This window comes from Leguminivora glycinivorella, chromosome 10, assembly GCF_023078275.1.
Source record: "Leguminivora glycinivorella isolate SPB_JAAS2020 chromosome 10, LegGlyc_1.1, whole genome shotgun sequence".
NCBI classification, from domain to species: Eukaryota; Metazoa; Arthropoda; class Insecta; order Lepidoptera; family Tortricidae; genus Leguminivora; species Leguminivora glycinivorella.
In genome coordinates, this window is record NC_062980.1 from 24,553,302 (window position 1) to 24,575,662 (window position 22,361).

The 22,361-nt window shown below is 39.0% G+C and overlaps 1 protein-coding gene across 1 annotated transcript in view; it reads right to left on the bottom strand.

Moving 5' to 3' along the window:
• LOC125230485 (calmodulin-binding transcription activator 2) overlaps window positions 1-22,361 on the bottom strand; it is a 177,732-nt gene that overhangs the window by 97,179 nt on the left and 58,192 nt on the right. The window contains exon 2 of the mRNA XM_048135646.1: window positions 11,889-11,956. The gene's annotated coding sequence lies outside the window, so the exon portion shown is untranslated. The remainder of the gene's footprint in view (window positions 1-11,888; window positions 11,957-22,361) is intronic.

Below are 22,361 nucleotides of genomic sequence, written 5' to 3' on the forward strand. Positions count from 1 at the left end.
ATGTAGTTCCTATATAATAATGTAGGTACCTGACTGCTTTTAGGGTTCCGTAGTCAACTAGGAACCCTTATAGTTTCGCCATGTCTGTCTGTCCGTCCGGCCGTCCGTCTGCCCGTCCGCGGATAATCTCAGTAACCGTTAGCACTAGAAAGCTGAAATTTGGTACCAATATGTATATCAATCACGCCAACAAAGTGCAAAAATAAAAAATGGAAAAAATGTTTTATTAGGGTACCCCCCCTACATGTAAAGTGGGGGCTGATATTTTTTTTCATTCCAACCCCAACGTGTGATATATTGTTGGATAGGTATTTAAAAATGAATAAGGGTTTACTAAGATCGTTTTTTGATAATATTGATATTTTCGGAAATAATCGCTCCTTAAGGAAAAAAAGTGCGTGCCCCCCCCCTCTAACTTTTGAACCATATCTTTAAAAACATGAAAAAAATCACAAAAGTAGAACTTTATAAAGACTTTCTAGGAAAATTGTTTTGAACTTGATAGGTTTAGTAGTTTTTGAGAAAAATACGGAAAACTACGGAACCCTACACTGAGCGTGACCCGACACGCTCTTGGCCGGTTTTATTTATTTATTTATTTAAACTTTATTGCACAAATTTACAAAAAAAGAGTACAAATGGCGGACTTAACGCCTTGAGGCATTCTCTACCAGTCAACCATTGGGCTAAACAGAAAGCTTAGTTTGGTGCAGGATTTTAAAAATTAAATAAGAAAACACAAGTCAGTATTCATACTTATCGCAATAAACCTACTTATATACATATAATAAATACATATTCCGAATAAAATAAAATATATATTAAACACAAATATATATTATACATAAATATATATTATACATACATATATATAATAATTTCGTACCTAGTGTGAGACATAATACAAATACTTAGTCACGAATGTTTTATTATTTAAGTTAAATTTTATTTAGTTATAGGAATAATTATGTATATTGTTGAAATAAACTAATTAATTTGTATAATAATCATTTTATTATAATATCCCAAACTAAAGAGAAGTTGACAAGACGTCAAATGTGCTAACAGAACTAAAATCAACATTAATAAGAAGTCAGTATACCACAATCCTCCCCACTAAAACAACGAAACAATAACACTCTAATAATGTCTAAATAATATAAATCATAATATAAATTACCTGTATACAGGATTTTTATTCCTAGTACAACGTGGCATGGGGCGGTTCAACACAGGAGATGAATTCACATTTGTACTACTCCCACCTCTTACACTATCCCCCTGAGGAGGTACTGGCGCAGACCCTACAACCGGCTGAGCTGGGACCTCTGCTACGATGTCACCCGAAAATGAAACATCAGGCGAAGCCGGTAAAGGCAACGGTTGCGTATTTACAAACGGAGGTTCTGGCCCTGACAACGGACATGATAACAATTTCAATCCTTTTGGTCTCATTTGATCGACATGCCTGTGAGCTACTTCACCGGTATTGGTTGTCACTGCATAATCAGTGTTCCCTAATCGTGCAGACACTACGCCAGGCATCCACTTGTCCTTTGAGTTATATCGCCTGATCCACACAGAGTCACCGACGTCAACTGATCTCTGGGAGCCACCGGCCTGTTCCGCCATCTTCATCTGTGAGCCCCACACTTTAACCTGCCTATCGGGTTTAAGAACGTCAAGACCCGTCCGCAACTTTCGGCCTATGAGACACTGAGCTGGGCTTTCACCCGTAGTACAATGAGGGGTGTTCCTATAATGTAATAGGAAAGTCTGTATTGACATCTTAGTGTCTATGTTTTGCCTAATAGCTTTTTTTACCACCCTTTTAACCGTCTTAACTGCATTCTCAGCTGCGCCATTTGAAGATGGATGATAAGGAGCTGAAAACACGTGTTGGATATGGTTTCCCTTCAAATATTCACTAAACTCCTTACTAGTGAAAGGAGGGCCGTTGTCTGACACAAGTTGCTTAGGAAAACCAAAACGAGAAAACACCTCGGCCAGTTTTTCTATTGTGTGAGCAGCTGAGGTACTCGATACTTGGAATACTTCCAACCACTTAGAAGTGGAATCAACCATGATCAAATAAAGCTTTCCATTAACCGGACCCATAAAATCTACATGAATCCGCGTCCATGAACTGCTAGGATAAGGCCAAGGGCAAGGTACATGGCCTCTAGGTGAGTCCTGCTCCATCGCACAAACTTCGCAAGTTTTGCATTTAGCCTCGATCTCTTCATCCATGCCAGGCCACCACACATAACTCCGAGCCATAGATTTAGTTTTGACGATACCCATATGAGGCTCATGTAACATCTCCAATACCGCTTGCTTGCATGAGTTAGGAACGATCACCCTATGGCCCCACATAACACATCCACGCTCAGAATATAACTCTTTCTTCCTATTAAAGAAAGGTTGCAAGTTCCTTACATCATTCGAATCGGGCCAACCGTCATCGATATAAGATAAAATTCGACTCAACACCGGATCCCTAGCGGTTTCACGTTTGATGACTTCACTATCGATAGTCAAAGCATCTTGGACATAATGTAAATATGTATGTTCTGGAATAGATGGTTCCATTCCTACATCGCCTTCGATCGGTAGCCTTGACAAGCCGTCAGCCAAGTTTTCCTTAGTATTGATATACTCTATGTCATAAGAGAATGCCGACAATATCAATGCCCATCTTTGCATTCGGCTTGCAGCCATCGCAGGAACACCAGTCTTAGGCCCAAACAGACTCACCAATGGCTTGTGATCGGTCCTTAAAGTAAAATGTCGCCCGTATAAGTACTGGTTAAATTTCTTTAAACAGTAAATAATAGCCAAGGCCTCCTTATCGATTTGCGAATAATTTTTTCAGCTTCACTTAGCGATCGTGATGCATAAGCTATGGGGCGCTCGCCCTGCACACTAGGTTGTGTCAGCACACCAGCGACGCCACGTGAACTAGCATCACATGTCAAAATTAAAGCCTTATCCTGATCATAGTGCGCTAAAACCTTCGATCCAGATAAACGCCGCTTAATGGTCATAAAGGCCTTTTCACATTCATGTGACCAATTCCAAGCAGCTCCTTTTTTTAATAAATCATGCATGGGACTCAATATCGAACTCATATTTTTAACAAATTTCCCATAAAAGTTGACCATCCCTAAAAAGGATCGTAACTCTGTGACATTTTTAGGAGTAGGCACCTTTAACATTGCCTCAATCTTAGCCGGATCAGTCGCAATACCGTCTTTAGATACAACATACCCAAGATAATTTACTTGGCTCACTAGAAATACGCACTTGCTTTTCTTAACCTTCAAACCACTCTCATGCAATCGCTTAAGTACCGCATCTAAAGCCTTAAGGTGTTCTTCCTTAGAACCGCCGCCTATAATAACATCATCTTGAAAAATTCCGACGGACGGATGCACTCCTTTTAATAAGTTAGTCATAGTTCTTTGAAATATCCCGGCACTAGATGCCAATCCAAATACTAAACGGTTGTACCTAAACAAACCCCTGTGCGTGTTAATAACAGTTAAGTCTCTAGATGTTTCGTCGAGTACTAACTGATTGTAAGCCTGAGACAAGTCGATCTTACTGAAATACTGCGAGCCATTTAAGGTCACAAGTAAATCCTCAACGCGCGGCAATGGATATCTGTCAACCAGCAAGACCGGATTTAAAGTTATCTTATAGTCCGCGCAGAGCCTCAAACCTCCGTCAGATTTACTTACGGGTACCAAAGGCGTAGCCCAGTCCGAGCTATCAACCGGCTCTATGATTCCATCGCGCAGCATTGAGTCTAACTCATTATCCACTCGCCGCAGCAGCGCGTACGGAAGAGGACGAGCGCGACAGTAAATAGGAACCGCTCCGTCACGCAATCGCAACTGTATCTCTCCACCATTGAACCGTCCCAAGCCACCATCAAAAATCTCCTTATACCTGTCAAGTAATACATCAACATTTAATGACACATCCTTAGCGATATTATTAACACAACTCGCATGTTTACACATAGTAGGTATTTTTAATTCAGTAAGCCAATGCCTACCGAGCAGAGATGTAGTCCCTTTATCCATTACAAATAATTCCAAATTCTTAGAAATTCCCCCATATTTAACATTCGGTTTCAATACCCCGACAGGTTGAATTTTTGTCTTATTATAACAATTAAACCCTTGACTATACGGTTTTAACGGCACGTCAGCAAACATAGCGTCATACGTTTCCTTTGATATACACGCTATGGGGGCACCTGTGTCAACCTCCATACTAATAACCTTATCATTAACAATCAAAGGTAAACTAACCGGTGGATACTTGCTCAGCGACAAATAATTAATAAAATCATCATCACAGCTTGAGTAGTCCGTGTCGTCCGCATCGTTACTCCCGACAAAATTGACACCTCTTGTCTTCCTGTGACTATTCGTCGATAACGGGTCTCTCCTGCAAGAAATATCAGCCAGCGGACACATCCTACGAAGATGCCCGACATTTTTGCACTTACTACAAGTGTGTTGTCGATATTTACATTTCACCGCAGTGTGGTTGCGCCAACCACACACAGTGCATGGTAGACCGTTAGGCGAATCTGCTTGAAATTGCATATTTCCTTCAGCACGTGTCGAACAAGCTGCCTCTTGTCGCCCTGCCTCTCCATTACGCTTTCCTCGTATATTTAGCTTGTTTAGCTCAGGTGTAATATTACCGGCCTGAGTGTGAACAATTCCCGTTCGCTCTACTGATGCCGCATCTCGCTCCGCGGATTCCATTGACTTGGCAAGCCTTACCGCTGTCTCATATGTCAAGGTTTCCTCCGCAAACAGCCTTTGGCGGATAACATCGCTGCTAACGCCGCAAACAAATTGATCTCTGAGATTCTCTTCTAAAGACTTTCCGAAATCACAGTATTTCGACAGGCGCTTAAGTTCCGCAACATAACAAGCGACTGTTTCAGTTGTCATTTGCCGCCGCTGTCTAAATTTGTACCTTTCAGCCATAATGGATGGTTTCGGTTGCAAATGTTGAGATAAAATATTCACCGCACGATCATAAGATAAATCCTTCGGCTGTATGGGGCTGGCCAAAGAATTAAGCTAAAAGGCCATAAGCATCTTCTCCCATCACGGAAATAAGTGTAGGCAGCTTCTTGTCATTTTTTACGCTGTTCGCCGCAAAATACATTTCCAATCTTTCCGTATAGAAATTCCAGTTCCCATCTTGTAGATTGAACTCTTTTATACTCCCGATGGACATTTTTGCGAAGTAAATATTCCTCGTCGCCAATGAAATAAACTAATTAATTTGTATAATAATCATTTTATTATAATATCCCAAACTAAAGAGAAGTTGACAAGACGTCAAATGTGCTAACAGAACTAAAATCAACATTAATAAGGAGTCAGTATACCACAATTGTATGCCGTAAAAAGGTTGATTCTGACACAAGCTATAATTGTTTATTAATATTGTAACATCTGTAAACTGATTTGCACAATCTGACAATAAATGATTACTTACACATGAATTTGCCATACAAGTTCGGTTCTAAAAAGCGGTTTTAAACCAGGAATGCTCTGATTTCAGCCATGACGGGCCATTTGTTTGCTTTTATGGTTTCCGTGTGCGGAACGGATTTTAGAATGGAAATCCGACTGATCGTTGAAGTCACGCGTTGGTTTTAAAGGAATTGTTAAACCACCAAACCAAAATACACGTAGTCAATGATTGTTTATGAAAAACGAAGCAAAATAATGCATACGAGGAAGTCACCGAATGGTAGCTGAGCGATTGTCGTCACCCTTGGAAACAGGTGTTGCTCCATTTACAATTGTTTCGGATTTAAATAGATTTTTATTTGTATGATGATGTCGCCAGAATGTCTCAACTAAAGTTTATGCGTGGCATAAAACATAAAGTTGTATGATGGTTTTTCATAATAAAATTTACCCTGTTGACTCAGAAAATCTTGATATACCTCTGCCACACTCTGCTCCTCGCGCTGCCTCGATGTTGCCCTCTCTGGCCACACACTGCCCTAGGTTGTTGCCGGCCCTTGCGCCAAAAAACCGACAAAATAGGGAGCGTGACGAGTAGCGCGGCCACACTATGCCTCTGCCTACTTCCCTCGCTACTTCCCACGCCGCTCGTCGAGTGTGTGGCAGAGGTAATACATGCATAAAGCATTTATTGCGGAATTTATTGACATGATTAGACCTAACCCTGTGGCTCCTATACTATCCCTACTCTAAGAAATACAATTTTATTTAGCCTCAAGTCTTCAACCAACTTCAGCAATAAATTACAGAAACGAACCGGCAAAACTCCGAGAGCAGACAATCAATACTCGCAACATGCAAAACGTAAAGAACAAAAAACTTAAACGAATTAAACTATCAGTAGCTAACTTCCTAGTTTTATACAGTACCTAATTTGGCTCTCAACTAGGGACCCGTTCCAAGTTTTAACAACTTTAAGCAAATTAAAACTTATCCTGTCTACTGCTTGCTTAGTGTGCGTCTTTGAAATATTAAGTCGTTGTGGGCGCGCAGTGTAGTTTCGGTCGCGCGATGTCCCCGTTTCGGTGAAATGTTAATGCAGGTCGTGGTGAGGGGGAATGCTTAGGGGGTTATGGAATGTCTGGATTTGTCGTTTAAGAATAAATAAAGATTTTTTCAGTACAGATGGTGTTTTTTTTACGCACTAGTGCGTTCATTATATGCCAGGTCGAAACTTCGGAGGGCCATCTGTACTAAAAACGTCGTACGATACACGTGCGAAAAGGAAATTCGTAACTCGTGTCGATTTAAAACACGACCGAAGGGAGGAGGAGAATTTATCGCCACTCGTTTCGAACTTCCTTTTTTATGCACTTGTATCGTAATGTACTATTATGTTTTAAGAGAGTTATAGGCTTTTCATACTGAATGATACTTTATTATTTATAGTTTACTAGGGTTTAGAAAGAGACAAAAAGTAGCCTATGTCACTCTCCATCCCTTCAACTATCTCAACTTAAAAAATCACGACAATTCGTCGCTCCGTTTTGCCGTGAAGGACGGACAAACAAATAGACACACACACTTTCCCATTTATAATATTAGTATCGATTTATAATTTTAGATGCTAGTTTGTAATTTTTTCAAGAAGCAAATTTTGGTTTTGTTTTTAGTACTTAAACCTTTTTGTTAAAAAAATATTGTGCAAGACAATTATAATTATGTACCCAACACAATTTAGAATGAATGAATGAATGAATGAATGAATGAATGAATGAATGAATGAATGAATGAATGAATGAATGAATGAATGAATGAAAGTTTATTCACAAGAACATATGGTGCGTTACAGTAGATGTTATAAAGGGTTTACATTGGAGATCCTTAATATGCTCTGCCACAGGGCATGTGAAAATTTCCATGTTCACTACATGTCAAAGCTATGTATGTGAATATTAATTGCGTACATGCAATGTCTTCCTTACAAACTAAGAATATTAGACTAAAAACACCGAATGCTTAGTGCTATTTATAAATGTTGAAAGGCATGCATGTTATCGTTACAATTATATTTAAATCATAAATTTATACTTAGTATTGAATTAGTAGTAGTTTACGTAGATATACGTATAACAGTTAATTTTGGACCATAGGTTGGGAGCTTTGGACTATTTATAGTTGGGCAGTTTTACGATACGTATTTGTTTTTCTACAGTGTTTCAATCAAAAAATATGCAATACGTTCCCCCAAGTTTTTCCCTAATATTTCTCAAGGCGGCAATACCTCAACGAATGGCCTTACTTCAACTCCGTGGCTGGCTCACATAACTCTTATTTTATTAATCACTTTTAGTTCAGCCACAAGTTTGTACCCTAGTTCTAAAAGGACGTATTTTACTGAGTTTTCAGAATACAGAATACAGAATACAGATCTTTATTGGTAAAAAAGTATTTTACAGGTCATATTTATACACAATGTTTAAAAAATATAAATTATAAAGTGAATTATCATTTTAATTTAACACTTACATAGATAATATACATTCATCGATGCTATAGTATGCCTTTTCTGTGAGTAGCAGTTTAAGTTTATTTTTAAATATGTGGTCACTTTTCAAATTTGTTATATCTGAGGGTAGTGAGTTGTACAAGGTTGGCCCCATGATGCTGAGTGACCGCCGTGACTTAGCGAGTCGGCGCCTCGGGGCTAGGAGCCGGGGGCGTCGCGCACTGTTTGATTGTTTATAATGTTGAATATGTGTCCTAGTGTACATACAAGCGGCTAGTATATATACACACGGCAGAGTAAGTATTTTGTGCTTCTTAAACAATTGTTGTGCCGGATAGTCAACTTCCTTTACAGTTACGACTTTTTTGTAAGATTTTTAAGGGTTTGTTTTACAAATGTTTCAGAACGGAACACCTTACGATATATTTACGTAACATTCAATTACATTCTAACAAATATTATATATTACCACCCCCAACAGCACCTCCTTTCTTCCCGTGGGTGTCGTAGAAGTCGACTGTGGGATATGGGTTAAATTGTGGCGTAGGCGCCGAGAGGCAGGCTACCTAACTGATGCAATGTCACATGCGTGATTATATGTATGTATGTATTGTATATTACTAATGTGCTCTGACATTATACAGGAACCCCATTTTGGTTGTACGTGGCAAAAATATAACTTTAAGGAAGCTTATGAAATAAAACTATGGAAACGGATTAAATCGCGTATAATGAATTTAAAATACATCCCAACGTTTCGAACTCTTTACAGCGTTCGTGGTCAACGGGTGACTGAGGAAAAATTACAATGTGCAAAAGCTACCCACATACAAGAAATATTAATGAACCATGACCACAAATAATATAGATTTCTAAGGCAGGTTCACACACTGTTAATAAAGCTAGTTGTACAATATTTAAAAAAAATCATTATACGCGATTTAATCCGTTTTTATAGTTTTATTTCATGAGCAGGGAGCGTACTTTTCATGCCGATGACATTAATCTGACGTCACGCTCCGTATAGGATGATCCCAAATAGTTTTATTGTAAATTATTAATCATTAGTCGTCAATCATTTTAATCGTACCTATACAAATTATTTCAAATACAGTAGTTCTTTTACATGTGGCATAAATAATACCTACTTGAAATGTAAACGTGAATAAAATTATTTGATTTGTTTTTATACATACATACATACAATCACGCCTGTATCCCATAAAGGGGTAGGCAGAGCACATGAAACTACTAAAGCTTCAGTGCCACTCTTGGCAAGTAAGGGGTTGAAAGAAAATGAAGATTGAAGAAGATTGTTTTTATAAATAAATTAAATAAATAGTATTGTTAACAACACATTACAATAAATACGTAGAAAAGAGAATTTCTCTCTAACGTAAAGCACACCATCCTTCTTGCATTCATTACCATGCAAAGAAATTCATAACTTAAAATGATTGATGACTAATGATTAATAATTAACAATAAAACAATTTGTGATCATCCTATATGGAGCGTGACGTCAAATTGATGTCATCGGCACGAAAAATACGCTCCCTGTTCATGAGTAACTATCGCGGTAACCGAAGACAATATTTTTTAAGGAAGCTTCTTTAGTTCAAATACCTCTACAATCAATTTCTCTAAGAAACTAGCCTCTTAACTCTTATGGTTATCGAATTATTAAAATACTAAAGGTTGACTGGTAGAGAATGCTGTCTGGCATTATGTCCGCCTTTTGTACTATGTTTTTCTTTCTTTGTGTACAATAAAGATTAAATAAACAAATAAAATAAAATAATTTAATTACTGAACACGTGTGTGGCATCCCTTAACACTTCCTAATGTTATTTGTTTTGACATGTGCCGTTAAACACTTGAAAATGACTTTAATGTTATGATTAAGGTCCTCTCACACTAATTAATCTATTATGTATGGAAAGGAAAAAAAATGTTTTTCGAATTAAACAAAAAGCGATATACAGGCTGGTTCCTGATGATGAACCTAACTGCGTGTCGAATTTAACGGAAAACAAAAAAACACCGTGTAGTTGCCACATAACACAACGGTTCACATAGACAGTGGCGCCGCTATTATTTTCTACTCTCTCTGCCAGGATATAAGTTACTTTTGACTCTTACATAAGCTGCTAATATCCACACCTGCCTACATAAATTAATTCATCCCTCATTAACCATTATAATTAAACGTAACACCGCTATCAACACTAAATCAATACCAATCCACTTACTGCGCGTCAAATGGCACACATTAATCCAAACACAACTCATTCTAAAACGTCCTAACACGTGACATGTAAAGCTTAATACTGGTACTGTAATACCTATTGCTACTTACCCGGGAACTGTTATTGAAATACCTGTTAACCTAGTTTCAAACCAGTTTTTTTGTCGTTCGAAACGGTATTAAAGCATTTTATAACGTTTTTTTCAAAACCGGTTTTTTTCGTACCTATTCAAAATTAACAATAAGCAAATTAGGAAAAAAATAATAGAACACAAAATAACAAAAACAGCATTTCCATTTCGGGTTAAAATCTAAAAGAATGAAAATTGTTAACCTTGAGTTATGCCAATATTATGGTGGTTAAGAAAACACGAAACGAAATAACGAAAACTCTTTGAAACCCCAAAATAAACATGTAATTTATTTTCGTGTTTAATAAACACCTTTGAAAACTATCTTATCCTGGCGCGATCAGTTCCTAATCCCTTTTTAACTCCCGACGCAAAAACGACGGGGTGTTATAAGTTTGACGTGTCTGTCTGTCTTTCTGTCCGTCTGTCTGTCTGTCTGTCTGTCTGTCTGTCTGTCTGTCTGTCTGTCTGTCTGTGTGTGTGTCTGTGGCATCGTAGCTCCCGAACGGATGAACAGATTTCAATTTAGTTTTTTTTTATTTGAAAGCTGTGTTAGTCGGGAGTGTTCTTAGCCATATTTCATAAAAATCGGACCACTAGATCGTGGTCGGAGGTTTTTTCAAAATTTTAATTTTGTAGTTAGGTTATATATTTACTACCATGACTGTTAGCAACATGTTATAGGAGTGTAGGCGTTTATGTCACTATGACACCCTTCACCTGCCGCTGAATCGGCAATTACTCCATTTTTAAAGGGACGTCAGTGTATATCTGTAAAAGAGTACTTAGGCCGTTTATGCTTTGAATCGATTAGTGAATGAAGTCATCCACCATGCTAATGTGTCGGCGTGATTTAATGTACGGTGCAGTCGACGTCAGATATATCGTTTCGAATTTCACATACAGAATAATCACTAAGGTCATACTGTTAAAACCAAGGTTGCCTAATACAGTTAAAGCTACGTGGTGGTGGTGGTGGTGGTTTTTTTACGCAATAGTGTGAGAAGTGGTTCATTATATATGCCAGGTCGAAACTTCGGAGGGTCATCTGTACTGAAAAACGTCGTACGATACACGTGCGAAAAGGAAATTCGTAACTCCTTTCTTACGCACTTGTATCGTAATGTACTATTATGCAACAGGCGTTTAAACGAGGTCAAAAAAGACGAGTGATGGTGTGGGTAATAATTTGAGGCGAAGCCGAAAATTGTTATTAAGACGCCACGAGTATTTTTTGACTCAGTTAAACACCGTTGCATACAATATTTTTTCTACGACCATGCACTTAGTTTTTAATAGTTAGTAGTAGTTTTTAATGCTTTGCATTCGTGTTTTCAAAATACGCGCCATTTCTTTGGTATCTAATTCATTCGTAGTATATGTAGTTAACTTGAGATTCTCGTTCATAGTGTATTTGTGCTTAAGTCAAATCCATCAATGTAATTGCCTATAGCCAATATCATTAACGTAATGACGCCATCACTCACCGTATTTTGACTTCCTTCGACTGCCATTCGGAATGCTTGTCGAAGCTGATGAGAATCGCTGCGATTTCCTGTAACAAACAAGCAAACTTAAGTACATTGCTTAAGGATCTAAAATTATATGGCACCATGACGATTTTATCCATACTAATATTACAAATTGGAAAGTATCTGTGTCTGTTTATTTGTCCGTCCTTCACGGCAAAATGGAGCGACGAATTTTCGTGATTTTTAAGTGGAGATAGTTGAAGGGATGGAGAGTGACATAGGCTACTTTTCATCTTTTTCTAACGCGAGCGAAGCCGCGGGCAAAAGCTAGTATTAATATATTGGAAACTTACAGAGACATGTGAGTGTGTTTAGTAAAACGTCCCACTTTCTCGGCTACCATTAAGGTGATATTAACTTGTATCTTTATATGAATAAACTAAAATGGACTAAAATGTTAAGGGGATGGTATCCGTACAGATGTAAGAAGCGCTTGGCATCCGTTAGCTCGTTGGGTGGACGACATCCGGAAAATTGCTGGTCACAACTGGATGAGACTAGCTCAGGACCGGTATACATGGCCAGAAGAGAGGCCTATGCGTGCCTATGCTCAGCAGTGGGCGATAAAGGGCGATGATGATGACGATGAATAAACCGACAAAGCAGCGTTAAGCTGGGTCCACACTTATGACAATTTGCCGAACATTATCCCGTGACCGTATCACGAACACGTGTCAGTACCGTTAATGTGGACGTCTTTTGTTACGCGAACAATTTGTTACAACCTGCAGTACGGCACAATCCATTCCAAACACTGGAAGAAACTCTCGGTCACAGGATAACTGGCCGGACAATGTCCCGTCAATGTTTCCCGTGCACCCTCACATATTATATTCGAGTATGGGCTATATGCTAAATTTTATTGTGGCGTGGATGACGGGCAAGCAACCTGTCAATGCGACATCGCGATTTAATTTCTAATAACCCCTTAATTGCTAAGTGTGACACTGAAATTTCACTACTTTCATGTGCTCTGCCTACCTCTGTTGGGCATATAGGCGTGATGTGAGTTTATGTTTGGACTGGCACTGTAAATGAATTTTATTTAAACACATAAAATATTATAAAATTATAATATGTATTTAGAATTTTATTCAGAAGTTTCTACTTGATTTAAAATTAAATTCACAAAAGTTATCTTCGTTTTCAATTTATACTTTACAAACGAAACTTACAGTTCCTGTATTTTAAATGGATCCAACAATATTGAAACCGATAACGTTTAACTTTCCAAACAAGATCCATACAAACAACTGTTTTTATTTTCTTCAAGTTTACTTACAAAAACTGCCTACATCGTTTGTATTCAACACTCACACCGCAGAGTGATTTATCAACCCAAAGCGTTACAAAACATTCAAATACAAAAAAGTCGTAACTCACTTATAACTACTACAAACTTACGTCATTTTATAACTAAGGAAGTCCGTGAGAAAACATCGGTTATGCACGAAACGTCATAAGTACGGAGATGTTTATATTGAAATAGGATTTTCTAAAAACTGAAACATGCCGCGAATAATGTTTGTGGATATCAATGTTAGTTTAGCGAAAATCTTTTTTTGTTTGTGGGAATAGTTTTATGTCGTTTACTTTTCTTGTTCAGTGTCTAACCGTTGAAAATTGTTTTTTTTTATCGGGTAATTTTGCAGTGTTTTGATTTGTATTTTACCGGAAACGTTCGCATTTGTCATGCTAGTTCAGTCAATGTCAGTACATCTTGTACTGAGGCTGACTGAAATAGCATGACACGTTCGTACGTTTTCGAAATAATACGAGGGCAAATATTTTCGCACTACACCTGTACTCGTAATTGATCGCGTCCGACATTAAATATTGATTTAGATTTCTTGTGAATATAGTATGTCTAAAGGTAAAATTAGTTATTCCTAACCGAACTTCCCTCCAGAGTTGATACTTGAAATGATAAGACGATAAAAGTAATTTATGAAACGTTAACATCAGGTACCTAACTCGGCCTTTTTTCTCAATATTATAGACCAACAATCATAATACCCATAAAAAATAGGATTTTTTTACTCCATAACATTAAACCTATTTAGAATTATCTTTATGTAAGCGCTCGTACTTAATTAAGAATATTTTATGATAAACACAATCACACAGCAACAAGCTCTGTTTTACAGATAAGAGTAAGATTTACATACATTCCGTTGAGAGCATAAGTCAACTCCACCAATTATTCACGTATCACAGTTGCCACGTCTTAAACCCTGCCACAGACTACATCTAACAGATATCGCTTTATTTACAGTCTGGCAAAAAAGAGTACAAATGGTACTATTTTTTAACCCCCGACGCAAAAACGACGGGGTGTTATAAGTTTGACGTGTCTGTCTGTGTGTGTGTGTGTCTGTCTGTCTGTTTGTCTGTCTATCTGTGTGTGTGTCTGTCTGTGGCATCGTAGCTCCCGAACGGATGAACCGATTTAGATTTAGTTTTTTTGTCTGAAAGCTAAGTTAGTCGGAAGTGCTCTTAGCCATGTTTCGAATAAAAAATTTAAAATCGGTCTACTATGTCGCAATTTTTTTATCATAGCATCACTTACTTTTCTCATACAAAAGTGACTCGATAGTTGCCACAGGCAAAACGGTTTACAAAGACGATGGAATAAGGGCTTATTATTTTGTGCTCCTTTTTGCCAGGCTATACAACGAAGATACCCCTGGAATTTTTTCTACTTACATCAAGTTTAGTCGTAGATGGAACATAAATGATCAGATACGCTCCAATTTCAAATTATTTCAATTGGATTGGAAAGAGCTCGCGTTGATCAATCGTCCACCAGTCACCATCATCTTAACTATTAGGTGTTGATGTAACCTGACAACCCAAATTAAACTTTGGCCTTCATCAAAAGTTGTCTTGTAAAAACTGAAATAAATTACACATATGACAAAAAAGTGACCAACGCCTCCAGTGCCTGAGCCTGAAATCGAACCAGCGGCAGATGCCTGTATCCTCTCGGCCACCCAGGTCACAGTTGATTATATTGAAATTATTTCTCATATGAGTAATTGTGACGCCCTCAAAATGATTTTTATTAGAAGATAATTTAACTAGTGTCGTGTAAAAGTCGCACTTGTTTTTAAAAACATGCCATGTACTTATTATTAGTTACTCCTTCTAGTATGCGCGATCTGTCCCGCTATAAACACGCACGTTTTTTCCCCACATAACAAGCCTGCTTTAAATTTATAAACACATCGGGACCTCACGCCCGCAAGATGTATGGCCGGGAATAATCTCGGGCCTACGTGGCATTACGAAGTAGCCAGAATTTGTTAACGGACTTAATATTATGAATGTTTGCAAGATCGAAAAAAAAATGAAATGATATATTTATTTTTCAAGTTGGCATATTACAATGCGCATATGAACGTCAAATAAGGCTACGCCGGCTCTAACCCTACGCCTCAGCCTCGAGAAGATTTCAGTCCCCCTCAGTTGGAGGGCGGTATCCACTATGGGACCGGCAAGAAACTCGGCGGGACACTTCTTTTCAAAATATTATACTTAACATGCATTAAGTAACAAGACACAATTTAACATGCAAAAGTATTCATCAAAAAAATATTAACTGACTAGGTACTGTATATAAATTTAATGATATAATGATTTCGATAAGAAAACTAAGGTTTATTGAGCATGATTCTGGATTTGCAATTTATTAAGGTTTTAATATTTCTTATGATACCTGAGGCTGAGAGGTGCATGAAAAATTAAGTGTGAAACATGCACCACAACGGTCGTCTTATTTTTTGTCTTATTCATAATCAATAATGAAGCAAACACAACACGAATGTTACTGGATGTTCCTTTGGTAATTTATTATTGCCAAAATTAAATATGTCTCTTTCTTAGACGGGTTCCTTCTATGTGGCATAACTTTATTTGTCCGAAACGCTTTTGTCATAACAGATTTGGCTTAAATATACTATTATGGCCTACTATTATTGAGGCCGAGTGTCATTAGGAAGAAATTGGATGAGCATAAATATTTTTGGCATACATCCCATTATCCGAAACTTATTTCGCATACATTTTTCGTTAAGCAGAAATGCGCTTTTAGGGAAAAATGCTTACACTAGGTTATAATTGCGAACTCTACAGATACTCACTGCTCCAGAAAAGTGGGTTAGGTTAGGTTAGAGCTGCGACTATTACAGAAAAGCACCGCTAGGGAAAAGTGGGTTAGGTTAGGTTAGAACTGCGAGCACAACAAACACGCACCGCTAGGAAAAAATGGGTTAGGTTAGGTTAGAACTGCGACCACAACAGAAAATTACCGCTAGGAAAAAGTGGGTTAGGTTAGGTTACAACTGCGACCTCAACAAAACGCACTGCTAGGTAAAAGTGAAACAAAAATAAAACAGTAACGTTTATAATTTTAACCTGGTTTTATTTTTACATTCAGTATATGAAACGTGTATACACATGCAATCTACCTATTTGCATCTTTACATTAATTGCTTATGTTATTGCTCCAATAATGTTGTAATACTGGTAGTTACCATTTTTTTAAATATACAAAAGAATGTATAATGGTAATATTCGACCTATACTGATGTTATGCCAAAATAAATTCGGCAAAACATTAAATCGGAACACTAAGTTTATGCACATAAAATTTATGCGTAAAAATGATTCGGAGCACCAAATTTATGTACAAAGAATATTCGGACAAATCACAATCTGACTAAACAGATTATGCTAAACTTGACTATGCCATAGCAGTTTATGCACAAAGCCAATTATGACTAAATCGATTATGCACAATAGAATTATTCATAAAAAAATTATGCCACAACAGGGTGAACCTTCTTAGACAATGCATATATTTAGGGACATTCTGCGATAAGTTTTTGTAAAACCGTTTAAAATTCAATAGTGTAGCACGACCAAGTTTCCCACGCGTAACGCAGGTAGAAGGTTCCGCCGGCCCTTCCGATTCCAACGGTACCGCACCATTGTTTCTACATTGCGATGGCCGGCCACTGCAGATGCGCGGGTCCAGCGTCCCGTTACTCAGGAAGGAAGCGTCGCTTTCACCCACGCCGTCGGGTGGTATAAAAGCCCGCCGGGACACATCCCAAATCAGTTGACATCCCAGTCTGCTCCTAACTAGGACCTTACTCTAGGCCTAAGATAGCTCCTTGCTAAGTACGGAGAAAGCCCGTTCCGATCACACATTGCGTAAACCCCTGCGTTTGGCGTAAGGTCGCAATTCCGATCACACACGGAGAGTCTTCTACTAGCAAGGCGTGAGCCCGGTTCGGAGTACGTCTCGTTACGTCACCTCTTTTCGGTACACCCGCTACCGTCGCGTCCATAGTCAAAGTGAAGTTCAGTGAAAGCAACAGTGTACAGTGCTAGATATACCACTCACGGCATTCGTGTTACTTAGTGTTACTAGACTGCATTGTATAAGACTATTTGTGTAAACCTGCGTGTAACTCTTGTGTTGTCTAAATAAATCCAATTGGAATCGTTGTTGTTGTTCTGTTAAGCCAGGCCTGAACCCTCACCATCTTATAAGAGTGTCGACTTATTGGGACCCTCAACCCAATTAGTCTGCGCTCGGTAAAGGGAACAACATCACCCCTTTTACCACCTTTTACAACTGGCGCCCAACTAAGTGGCCCTGGCTTCAGAACCTAGAACACGAGCACAACACAGAGCGAAGATGGCCCTCACGATGACCGAAGAACAGCTCCAGCGCATCATCGCAGCTCTGGCACCGGCAAGCAGACAAGGGTCATTCGCACGATGCAACGCAGTATACGACGGGACCGGCGAAAACGAGGCTGCAGAGACTTTTCTCGCAGCTATCAACGTGTACAAGAAAATCGAGAACATTGACGACGAGAACGCTCTCGAAGGGCTTACCCTCCTTTTAAAAGGAGACGCCGCTGTCTGGTGGGAAGGTGCCAAGTCAGACGTCAAGTCCTGGACGGATTTTGAGAATCGGCTTCGGCACGCATTCGCCCCGAAAATACCAGCGGACATCCTGTATCAGAGGATAATAGAACTCAAGCAGGATGCGAAAACCCCCACTGAGAAGTTCGTCGCAAAGAAGAGGGCACTCATAGCCCAGCTGCCTGCACCAATCCCACCGGAGACCCATCAACTCCATATGATTTATGGTCAGCTCCACTTGAATATACGGGAAATGGTGCAAAGAAGCGCTTTCAAATCGATCGACGAACTTCTGAAACTCGCACGGAGTGCTGAAGAAATCCTATTGGAAAAGAAGACGAGCTGGGAAGAAAATGTTGCCTCAGTACCTTCAAACAATGAACGGAACACTTCAGGCCGACAACGCTGCGAGTACTGCGATAAGAACGGGCACGCCGAAGAAGATTGTTGCACAAAGAAGCGGCAACAACAAGAGATGAGCTCAACTGCAGGGGGAGATGTGAGCAAGGTTGCTCCATCAGCACCGGTTGGCATCAGTTGCTACGGATGCGGCAGACCCGGCGTCGTTCGCAGCAAGTGTCCTAATTGCTGCAGAAATACAAATCCAGGAGACCAGAGCGTCGGCCTCTATTCTTGGGCCCCAAGCGTCCCTGGTGAAATAGGGCCAAGCCCTACAAAAGTTGAATTAGGCTGCACGCTAACTCCCTCAACGGAAGAAAGAAAAGAAGCATTAGAAAAGAATCGTCAGGAAGCTTTGAAGTTGCAGCCACGTGATCCAGTAGTGGTTATTCCAGCTCATGCTGAGTGTGCTAAACTTGCACCCAAACAAGATAGCTCTGACGTAAAGTCACAACGTCAGCTCGCATCATGCATAGTCACTCGGAATAGTGACTGTCCGGAGAAGATGAAACCTCCCCAAGATGCAGCGTTTGCGCTATATCATGAAGAGGTGGTGGCCCCTACGGAACCACCACCCCAGCCACTCAAAAACTTCAAGAAGAAGACTAAGAAGCCCAAGGGGCATGTAAAAGCAAAATCGATGGAAAAGAAGAAGTGCTACCTAGTGCTGGCTCCTCGCCGGGACGTCGTCGGATCCAGAGGGGAGACTGTAGCACGACCAAGTTTCCCACGCGTAACGCAGGTAGAAGGTTCCGCCGGCCCTTCCGATTCCAACGGTACCGCACCATTGTTTCTACATTGCGATGGCCGGCCACTGCAGATGCGCGGGTCCAGCGTCCCGTTACTCAGGAAGGAAGCGTCGCTTTCACCCACGCCGTCGGGTGGTATAAAAGCCCGCCGGGACACATCCCAAATCAGTTGACATCCCAGTCTGCTCCTAACTAGGACCTTACTCTAGGCCTAAGATAGCTCCTTGCTAAGTACGGAGAAAGCCCGTTCCGATCACACATTGCGTAAACCCCTGCGTTTGGCGTAAGGTCGCAATTCCGATCACACACGGAGAGTCTTCTACTAGCAAGGCGTGAGCCCGGTTCGGAGTACGTCTCGTTACGTCACCTCTTTTCGGTACACCCGCTACCGTCGCGTCCATAGTCAAAGTGAAGTTCAGTGAAAGCAACAGTGTACAGTGCTAGATATACCACTCACGGCATTCGTGTTACTTAGTGTTACTAGACTGCATTGTATAAGACTATTTGTGTAAACCTGCGTGTAACTCTTGTGTTGTCTAAATAAATCCAATTGGAATCGTTGTTGTTGTTCTGTTAAGCCAGGCCTGAACCCTCACCATCTTATAAGAGTGTCGACTTATTGGGACCCTCAACCCAATTAGTCTGCGCTCGGTAAAGGGAACAACATCACCCCTTTTACCACCTTTTACAATAGTCGGTTTTTGCTCGCTAGAGGTAAACGAGCGATAAAACGTATTCGATTGATATATTATTTAAACATGTACTTTTCGTATAGGTAGGTGCATTAGGGTAATTTCGGATGACAGAAATGCTCGGATAATTCCGAAAGGGGAATCTTGATGTGAAGGAAATAATGGTGATTTTTATGCGACTTTCGTAATTAGACGACTTTCGGAATTACCCTAGTGTACCTTAATTGCTTCGATACTATCCCTTAAGTAATTGGGCTTAAGGAGTATATTTCCCAACTTATTTCGAACTTTATCTATCGTTGACATTTTTCAAAATTTGCAAAAATTTGAATTATTTTAGGGTTCATCAATTTCTTGATTTTCTCGAGATTTTTAATTCTTTTTTTTATAATTCAAAATACAAAATACAAATGATAATTCAGCAACTAGACCACAAGCCACACGGGCTCGTTTACTCAGTAGGCACATTACATGAAAAACGCGCAACTTGGGGAAACTTTGCATTTGTAATAATATTCGAAATAGATAAAAAATAAATAAATGTATAGTCTCTGTCGGTTGGAATTTATAATTTACTAGCTTTTGCCCGCGCCTTTGCTTGCTATAAATTCGAAAATTGGGGAATGCTCCATACAAACTTCCACCCCCCCATGTTAGGAAAGAGGGGTGTTAGAAAGAGACAAAAAGTACCCTATGTCTCTCTCCATCTCTTCAACTATCTCCACTTAAGAAATCACGTCAATTCATCGCTCCGTTTTGCCGTGAAATACGGCCAATCAAACAGACACACATATTTTCCCATTAATAATATGGATAGTTAAATAATGTTTCAACATCAACGTGATAAACAAAGAAATTAAAACCTATATTTAAAAAAAATCTATAACACAACTAAGAGGGTGGAATATTTTATTAACCTACGGAACACCTTACATGTAACGAATATTACACTGAGAGAAATTTGCATTGTGAATTTAACAAGTTCGACTTGTTGTGGTTTATCCGTTTGGATCAGCCAAACGTATGTTTAAAACAATATGTGTCAGGTTGTTTTTATAAAATCGACTTGTTGATTCAAATATATTGCCGATTCAAATGACAAATAGCTTGTTGTTTGAACCAAAGAGCACGTAGGTGCTATTTTAACCAAAAAACTTGTTGAACGGAACATGAAAACTGGTTTTATTTTCTCTCAGTGTACATTTACCTTTTGCCGAAATATCCCTTCTGGCAAAAGTCGCTACGGGCTCTAAATTGGTTCATGTAACAATATACTAAACATGCTTTATGGTTCTCTGTTTTAGAAATGTGTAGTAAGCTACAAGTACAATAAATGTAAAAGTAAGTATGTATTGGGTCAATCCGCGGCAAGAGTAACATCATCATCCTCCTTGCGTTATCCCGGCATTTGCCACGGCTCATGGGAGCCTGGGGCCCGCTTTGACAACTAATCCCAAGATTTGGCGTAGGCACTAGTTTCACGAAAGAGGCTGCCATCTGACCTTCCAACCCGAAGGGTAAGGTCTTATTGGAATTAGTCCAGTTTCCTCACGATGTATTCCTTCACCGAAAAGCGACGGCAAATATCAAATGACATTTCGCACATATGTTCCGAAAAACTCATTGGTACGAGCCGGGGTTCGAACCCGCGACCTCCGGAAAGTCGCACGCTCTTACCACTAGGCTACCAGCGCTTATAAGTAACATGAGTCACGATTTTATGGCATGTTCCATTTCTATCTCTAAACAAGTATTTCTTTCCCGATATACGCATGTATCCTTTCATTTGCAGCTGTACTTCAAATAAACACTCAATGAAGTCGTGACTCACGTTACTTTTACGTGGATTTACCCTTTTTATGATTTTTTTATATTGCCCTAATACAGACATTGACCCATTGTATTTTTTTTTATTTAGTGCACCTTATTAATGTAATTCCGAATGACAGAAAATGCTCTGGTAATTCCGAAAGGGGAATCTTGATTATGATTGTTGGGGATATTACCAGGTTGATGATGAAAACTATTACTTGTACCATCACATTTACTTTATTCACTTATAACAAACATATTAACAACCAATTTACAATAAATAATTCAAGACTTCTTCACTACTACTCGTCTGTACTCGAACTGGCCCCCGTCACTGCTTGTCCGCCATTTTTATAACATTCCAACATGGCGGAAACCCAGTGACTACTATTAGTCAATTGATATTCTTTAATACTTTCATCATAAATGACAGTAAGATAAATCAAAATAAGGCATTAATAAATAATTACTCTAACAGCTCGGCCATCCTGTTCGAGGCGAGACCCTTCGCCAAAACTTAATGTGAAATAATTCAAAAGAAAGACAATATCAGTTTATACAAGAAAAAGATTATAAAAGTGTAGTATAATATGCATTTGAAATAATTCTTAAACAATAGAAACACAAAACATCACTTCACTTCATACCGATACCTTTACCCCATAATTACGATATCCTATAAAATGGATTTTTAAATATTTCCATAAATCTTATCAAGAAATATAGGCCCGTGAAAAATAAATATATGAATAACATTAACTTCGATACAATTAAATTAATTACATCTAATTAAATTCATTACATCCAATTGAATTCATTACATCTAATTAAATTAT